This window comes from Opisthorchis viverrini (genome assembly GCF_000715545.1).
Source record: "Opisthorchis viverrini unplaced genomic scaffold opera_v5_369, whole genome shotgun sequence".
Taxonomy (NCBI): Eukaryota; Metazoa; Platyhelminthes; class Trematoda; order Opisthorchiida; family Opisthorchiidae; genus Opisthorchis; species Opisthorchis viverrini.
The window spans coordinates 263,170-272,207 of record NW_008752023.1 but is presented as its reverse complement, the minus strand read 5'-3'; positions in this window follow the sequence as shown (position 1 = coordinate 272,207).

The window sequence follows — 9,038 nt, the reverse complement described above, 5'->3', positions numbered from 1 at the left end:
TATTAAGGCAAAAGGCCACATTCGCTGTCAGTCTACAGGATTTTTACCTGCTCGAAATATCCGCATGGCTCACAAGCGTGGCCCGTCGCTGGAAGCTGAGCCCATAATGCTTGACAAAGTTGGTGGCCTGCATTCCGCAATCAGACTACACACTAGCGACGCTATCTGCGCAGACTATTCTGGAAGCATTTCGAGTTATGAAGCAAGTGAAATGAAGGTCCGGGATAATCCGGGTCTTGAGGGTATGGCCCAGTCGGCACTTGAGTCGATAAATGTGGGTAGGTATGCTCTCTTCTAGCGGGATTATTTCTTCAAGATACAAGAACCCTTAGACCAAGGTAGCGAACCAGGAGGGCGCGAGCTCGAGTTCTGCAGTTGGTCTCATCACCATTCTTCGGGTTTCTGATACACTCGTGGGCAGACGCGCCGTGGACTTCGGCGTTATCCAAAAGTTCCAAAAACTGTGTAATACACTACTAAAGTCACTGAAGTGTTGTTGGAGCACGTGATAACCTGAATTGCGTCTTTCGAAAGCCGAAGCCTAGTAGAAATGTAAATCAATTTTCGGTTCATATGAAACCTGCGCTTCCAACAGCAACCAACCGGACACAATATTTGGTATGTAGAAATATTCGGCGCCTAAATCTGCATGAGAGTGGAAGCGGTTCACTTTGCGGTAGATGGTTCAAAGTTTGCTAGCCTAAATAACGCGCAACCTTCAGTTTTTCATTCAGCTTATATCACCCGGTCTAACCGGAAGAACACCATTTTTCCAAGATTTTGTCACTGGATTTCTGACCTCTTTCCATAGTGTGGCAGGAGATTACCCCGAATAAATTCCGCCGTATGTGCTGTGCTAGTGTCTGTCTGTTGCTTTGGAAGTTCAGCTCTTTCTTAGCTTTTACTCAGTCTAGAAGACTGCACCGAACACTTGAGAAGCTACGTCTTGGTGTGTGACACGTTGCTTCTTTGTGTTCCGGAACACCTGGCGTAAGTGCGACTTCTACCAGCCCTCGATTTATAACGTTTGCAGCGCACTCCCATCAGTAGGTGTTTTACCACCACTCCGTAGTTACAGTTAAGATTCTATTTTAATCTGTGCTGCTGTGCAGTTCAGCAAAATTCACGTGGTGTAGGTGGTCAGGGATACAATTCATTCAGATACTAATTCTGAGGTGACGAATAATTTAGCGGGAAGCAAATTCAACTGAACACCAACTCGAGGCTGGCGAGCACTTTATATTCTAACGATTGGCTGGTAATTTCGTTTGCGGTGGAAACTTTCCGCCCTTTCGTTTCGGAGGAAATCAGCAGGCCCGTTGGTGATATTTTTGAGACTCAGGATAAACTTTGTTGCCCACTTTGTGGCGCTTTGGGAGGCCTCGCTATCTAAAGGAGGTAGGCACGTTCAAGTTATCGGTAAAAAATACAATTCAAGCGGATACTAATTCTGAGGTGACGAATAATTTAGCGGGAAGCAAATTCAACTGAACACCAACTCGAGGCTGGCGAACACTTTATATTCTAACGATTGGCCGGTAATTTCGTTTGCGGTGGAAACTTTCCGCCCTTTCGTTTCGGAGGAAATCAGCAGGCCCGTTGGTGATATTTTTGAGACTCAGGATAAACTTTGTTGCCCACTTTGTGGCGCTTTGGGAGGCCTCGCTATCTAAAGGAGGTAGGCACGTTCAAGTTATCGGTAAAAATGTGAACGCACATCGAGGAAACGTGGTCGATTATCCCGACAGTATGTACTGTTCGTAAGACCGTTAATTTACTTTGATCATAGTTTTACTTAACCTTGCCGCCGTCTCAAGATACATGGAACTAGTTTGAGGCAAAACGAGGTGCCCATATTTAATGGCGTACCCGACTAGGGGGCGTAGCAGGCGGGCGGTGAAAAGAAGGCTGCTAGACGCCCTGTTTAGGTAGCTCATATAAGGTTGAAGCCTCTCGTAGTTTGATGCATACCAAGGAGCTGGAGAGGCGGCAATTATGATTATTCTGTCTCTTCTGCAATGAACAAGGCCATGCCAAATGACTTCGAGGTGATAGTTGGGAAGTTGCGCACCACGATTAAGGATGAAGCACCTTCTGTTAATAGTCCAATGAGCATCCCACCACGCTCAGCTGTCTAAATCACGAAGCACTTATTCGCGAAGGACCTGCAGGTACAAACCTGCGTCCTTGCCCTCCATCTACCTATGACAGTCGCATTGTTGTAGTTATCTCGCAGGAATCCGATGTGAATCCATCATTAGATGTAGCTGATAAAATTCTGAGATGGTTACTTTCACGTCCAAAACTTTCCATCCCCAAGTCTTGTCGAAAGTTTCTTCGCCAAAGCAGCCCGAGATCGGTAAACCTGGAGCTATCTTGAAAAGTTCCCAATAACAAAATTCCACGGTTATACATACTAGGGAGGTGTCCCTGGAACTACCTGTTTATCGGCTCCAGGAAGTCTTGACTGAAAATAAAAATCTATTAATACTAGTCCGGTGTAAGTCACAGGAAAATAATCCGGAAAATCTTGATTCATTGTTCACAAGAGGAAGTTTCGAATGACAGTGTCCCGATCGGCCACCATGATATGAATCCGCTGATATGAAAAATAGGTCGCGTTTTTGGCCAACTAAATTTATTTTCGTTGGAGATTGGCAATAGCCGGTACTCTTCAGACGGTAAATCCACTTATATCAGCCACTCCTCAAAAGCAAGTCCATTTGCGCCAACACCTGTTTTTCTGTTTTGGAACACGTTTCTGCAACGCGACCGATGTTAAAATCGAAAAAGTAGATTATACTGAGAAAAATTAAAATTTTCAGAGCTGTGGCTTCTGAACCCATTGGGGTTTGGGAGACCAATGGCCGCGAAGCTACGCCGTATTAAATGCCAATCATGATTCAGCCTTTCTCTTCAGTGGTCTTTCTCCACCCGGTCTCGACCATTTTGCTGGCCGCCGGACCTTCCTTTAATGCATCCATAATCCCGAGGTTGCACTAGGTGTAATACTTGCAAGGCGCAAATGAGTTTCGCAGCGGTGTAGGTCTTGTAAACGTTGCTTCACTGCGTTATTTAGAATAAGAGACGTGAAATATCGGAAAATTACGTGAGCTTATATCAGCGCTGAACAATTTCCGTTCACCACCCATCCCAAGCCGCCTTGGTGGGAATAAGTTGGCTCATTTTAGACGATTTCTGTGCTCCTGTGCCCGTGGGGATGAACACTTCAGGTAAGGCAGTTGCAGCATAGCTGAGAGGTTTTCATTTGGACCCGTGGAGTCGCAGACGCTCAAATTTTCCAGGCTCTGATTTCAATATATGTCATTCCCGAGTTAAAAAGTTTGCAAGGACTCAATATTTACTGCGTTTTGAATCCTTCGAATTACCTTCCAGAAATGCAGGCGTTATCGAAAAGTTTTTCACCAGTGGTGAATGCCGATCCTCTCCTCCCCGCATCAAGGATTCATGGATTGACACACAGGATTGAGGCTTTTGCTTAAGTTTCCCGGGTCGGTTTTGCTCTTGCGTTCAGCGGCTGTCATGATCGTGCCAGACGGTATGCCACCCACAAGTTGGGAATATACATTATTATTAATATTATTATTATTGTTATCAGTATTCACCTGGAAGACACAAGAGAAAAGGGTGTAGTATTACTCTAAGTAAGCAGTAAGCTTGCCAGCGCGAGGACTCGCAAAAATAAGCGTCTAGTAGTGTTTTGAAATGGGCTCCAAATTGAGCGTAGACAAGCGCCTGAGAAGGGTTATTCCATGCAGATGCTACCCGAAGTGAGGGATAATTTTACCCAACAGAAATGCGCTCTCTGAGCTGGAAAAGCTTTTCACCATGTCGACACCGTGTGTTTGCTGAGCAACGGTAAAAAACGGTTCACCAGGCCTTGCTCAAACAGGGCATAAGTCAGAAGTAGGCCCCTTGGAGGAGACGATGCTCTGCGAGACGCGTTTCGTCGCCCACGGGTTTAAGGCCAGCAACCATTTTGCTAGAAGCTCGCTGGACACGCTCAATGAGGATTACGTCTTCCGCGCGTCCTGGGTGGACAACTTGGTTGGCATATCCACGGAGCGGTGTGACGTAGGCCCCATAGAGTATTTTGAGGTCCGCGCGAGTAATACGGGAGAAGGTGCGCCGAATCATCCGTAGAACAGCGAGTGCCTTTTGGGTCAATTTCTCACGGTGCAGATAGAAGGACATACTTGAAGAAAGCCAGGCACTCAATCCCTTTTTGCCATCTATCCTCGAGATGCTTGGTGGTCCTCTCTTGCCACGCATGACAACGGCATTCGCTGAGTCTTCTATAAGTGACATGTGGACGCACTGTCCAGCATTCATGGGGAGGTGCCAGTTCAACGACTCCTGCCTGAGAGCGTCCACATCCATTTAAAGGGCTATCACATTGGAACTTCAGGATTTCAAGTCATCCGCAAAAAGTAGACAGTGACTTGCTAGAACATCTGGAAGGTCGCTGACGTATGTCGGAAGCAGCAGTGGTCTTAGAACGGAGCCTTGAAGAACTCCAATGGAGACTGGTGCTGGGGAATGGTAGGTCGAGCCTAATTTCACTTGGAATGCCGTCTCAAAGACAACGTCCCGGACCCCTCTCAGTTTTTAGTGCACTTTTCGATGGCCCACACTGATTTGTTTATTGATTCTTGACTCTATCACAATCCAAGTATGGGGCATGCCGGGTAGTCACCACAATATTACCTACAGTGCTCTGCCGACTGACTGAGCTGAACTGCCTGTTTCGGAGTCACTATGCTCGATCTGCATACAGATTACCACAGTGGGAATACCTGTTAATTCATAAGCTTGGTTACCGTGAACGGTAGTGAGGGGCACGTGCCTTAGTTTCGATATCCTACTCCATCGGAACTGTTGTTTGAATCAATCAAACAACTTCATGGGGCAAATAAAAAATACGAGGCAGTTTGGTATCAAGGACGAAGTAAGTCCGGTCAAGTTTCCGTGTGGTCGATCTACGTCGTCAAATATGGGGTTCAAACTATGAATGTGGTTCATTTTTGTAGCGCACGAGAGATGTGAATGCTGGAAAACTGGTAACAAAGGACCGGTAAACTAATTAGTGGAGAGTAAAAATTCCGTAATCGAAGTAAGCAAGTGAATGGTGGGATAATCCTGAGGTCAATTTAGAGTCAATAATCGCCTCTATAGTTCCTCCATGAATAACTCTTGGAGTCCACCAACTTTTACGGCAGGTGCGCAAGTTGACTTACATTTGACGTCTGATAATTTGTCGGACCAAGTTATGGTGGGACACGGCTGGAAATACGAGGTTGGTATCAAGGACGAAGTAAGTCCGGTCAAGTTTCCGTGTGGTCGATCTACGTCGTCAAATATGGGGTTCAAACTATGAATGTGGTTCATTTTTGTAGCGCACGAGAGATGTGAATGCTGGAAAACTGGTAACAAAGGACCGGTAAACTAATTAGTGGAGAGTAAAAATTCCGTAATCGAAGTAAGCAAGTGAATGGTGGGATAATCCTGAGGTCAATTTAGAGTCAATAATCGCCTCTATAGTTCCTCCATGAATAACTCTTGGAGTCCACCAACTTTTACGGCAGGTGCGCAAGTTGACTTACATTTGACGTCTGATAATTTGTCGGACCAAGTTATGGTGGGATCCGGCTGGAACATTTCTCTGGGATTTAGACGGTGCCACTGTTTGGTTTGAGTTCAGTTCATGATTAGCAACGTATCACCGGAGCACTTCCAGCAGTGCGCAAAGAGATGGCAGTCTAATGAGAATTCATATTTAATCTTGAGACATTTGGAGGAGACTGAAGGAGACGATTTGGTAAACTCGTCTAGCAATCAGGTCTACCAGTCTCTCATCTGTCAAGCAATCTGTCCGCACGTTACGTGTCCCGGAAAACGAAGAGCGATGCGACTTCGGAGGAGCGCGAGTTCAGGATCCATAAATGTGTTCCAACACGAGCGGCAGTCGGTTTTTGAGCTGCGCTATCGGTAAGTGATGGCAATGAGATCAGTTTGAGTTCTCAGCTTGAAAGCCGTCGGAGGACACCCTGTGGTTAAGTAACTTCAGCTATTTCGAGAGTTAACACCACATAAATGCAGCCTGCAGTCAGTTGCAACAATCTTTCGATATTGTTCTAACGTACCGAGTCCGGTGCATGCTGACGACCTAACTAAGTGTCAGATGCACCAAGCCTGCCAATTTGCGCATTCAGATTAGATCTATACAAGCCGATATTTAAATTTCTTGACCGAAATTCTTGGCCCAAATGCCTAACCACAAGACAGTGTTGTTTGGTGGGAAGCGAAACTTCATTAGCATTTTCACAGAACAGATCACCAAGCGTATTCCAACCCTCAACCAGGGAACTAATCTGGTCAGACCTTTAACCAGCATATTAATTCTGTTAGAATCAGACTGCGGCTGAACTGTGAGTCGTCTTTTAGTTTTCTCTTACGGCGATTTATTTTCTCAACATGTCTTTCCGTACTTCCTCAGTGATTTTACGTGAACGCATAAACGCTGGTACCTAGCTACCGAATCTGCTCGGTCTTTTGGTGACCATCTTTGCCCGGTATCTTCGGTGAAAGTAGTCCGAACGAATTACAACCCCATTCAATGAAGCAACAACGTACGCCACGCAGTTAGCCCAAACCGTCTTCCCTCTTAATTTCAATATGGATCATTGGGGAAGTGGATATAAGGGAACAACGAGAGAGAATTCTATGGATTCATTTGAATTTTGATCAGTCATTGGAGTGTGGAAAAGGCAGAAAAAGATGACTATCTTTGGTTTAGCTTCTGTTTCGGAAAGTCCCAAGACTGGTCGAGATACATGTTTGAAGAGCAAAATAAATTTTCTAGGTAGTCTCCCTACCCAATAGCACCAAATAGTGGCTGAATGAAACAAATGTTAAGTTAGCAGCATCATTTGTCCTAGGCAAATGTGAGTTTGATTTGTACTCACTGATAACTATTTCAGCGAAAAGGTGCCGTGCTGTTTCATTATTCACGGAAAAGTGGGTGTGGGGGACAGAGTCATGATTTTTTGATCTGAATAATGACAGGTGTGTGTATAATTGCAAGCTACCGGATCAAGTGTTAGATTGCTAAAATTCAACAGATTTCCCAGAAATTGACGGTCATGGTGGAAACGTTGGCCATTTCATTCACACAAATAGTGAGAGACTTAGTTCGATATCGAGTACGAAAGGAAGAACATCTGAACTGCTTGAGCGATTGTCCGTTGACAGTCGATTCGGTGAGGTTAGTTTGGTAATGTGTGTGAGAATATCCATCGAATTTACCGCTAATCACCGCTTGTTCAGCGTATTCGCTGACGCCTCTAAAACTCTCGAATTCAGTCAATACCACGCTTTGAACACCTTATTGCTGTGGGCTACGAGCTCATATGTGGTTGGGGTTGCAAAAGTTGGTAGAATTAGCGCCTCTTAATCCTGATTAGATCGTCGTCTCGGGAAGGAATCGAGACACAAGGCCAGTGGCGGACACCCGGTGCAGTTATTTTCTGGCCAAACAACGGAAACTGCCCGGATACATGGCGGCTGTTACATGCAAGCTAACCTTCAACGAAGGTAGACCACTTCACCATTGGTTATGAGTGACGTCGGTCATTTGCGGATTGTCGCCTGTTCCAAACCATCCATGTGGAATCAAATCACGCGCCGCATTGTTGTTGCTTTTCACTGAGCGTTTCAGAGGCACGCAAGACGTACACAATTCTTCCGGCCACTGGTACGTACGCACTGATGATGCCAGCTCGATTGGTGATGAAAGGTTTGCAATCAAATTGCCCAGCTCAGCGACCAAGCCAACGATCATAAACAAATATCTTTTGTCTCTCAAGCTTCACCGAGCCATTGGTCCAGACGGACTACCACAAACTCTGCTTAAAGAAGTAGGTGAGATCTCTAGCTGGTACTTGTCCAGCCTATTAGCATCTATCCTCATGAAAGAGATGGCCCATCCAATTAGGCTGGGTCAATGAAGGATGATTGCAATGAGTGTGGTAATTACAGAAGAATTAGCTTGACTTCGTTGTAACTAGGTTCATTGAGTTGCTTCTCTTACACAATTTCAAAAAGCCACGCTAAGGTGGAATACGAGAACAGCAGGCGGGACTCTGTCACAGAATTAGCTGTGCGGACTTGACTACACTCTGGCACACTTCCTTGATGTACGTTTCGCATCCCCGTTTCGTCCCCGAGAATTCAAGGTGTGACAATGGAAGTTGTAGAACACTATACGTATCTCAGAAATTGCATTAGCTCCGACGATAATGTGACATACCAAGTCAACCTATGAGTCCAAAAGGTCGGAATTACGTTTGCGGATTTGCCAATCTAAATAAGTTCCAAAAAACTCGTTTATTGAGCTGAAATGCAAGCTGTATTGCTATCCACCTACGAGACTTGGGGCATATGAGACGTCTCTAGGTCTTTTACAACCGATGCCTCTGAACTACGGCTAGGATCGGTTTGGTACCGGCGAACTGATGCTTCTGAACGGCTAGGATCGGTTTGGTACCGGCGAACTGGTAATCAGGAACGGCTCTTTGATGAAGCCGACCGTATTTCACTCAAGGAATGCATCCAATACTGCAAGCCAAGTTGATTAGGCATGTGCTACACACGTGTAGCTACCGTGTTTCGTCTGATTTTGTGTGACAGACACGTGCAGGTGGACAAAATATTGCGTACAGAAGGGAATGAAGGATGTACAGTTGGTGCTGTTCGTTCTGTCCGTGCTTAGGTGGGGGAATTGATGGATATTGCGGCCAATCAGTGTCAGTGTGTGTTCTGATTGTCTTACTGAGTGTTAGAGGTATGGGTACTTCCGACGTATTAGACTGGCCTCGGGTCACCCTTTCTGTCTTCCATTCGTTTATTTCTTTCGTTTACAAGGCTTTTCACGGCAACGGATCGCCGGTATTATCCTCGTGCGCCGCCATCGATGATGATGACGATGACAATGCTAGAACTATTAAAACTTGTCCTTT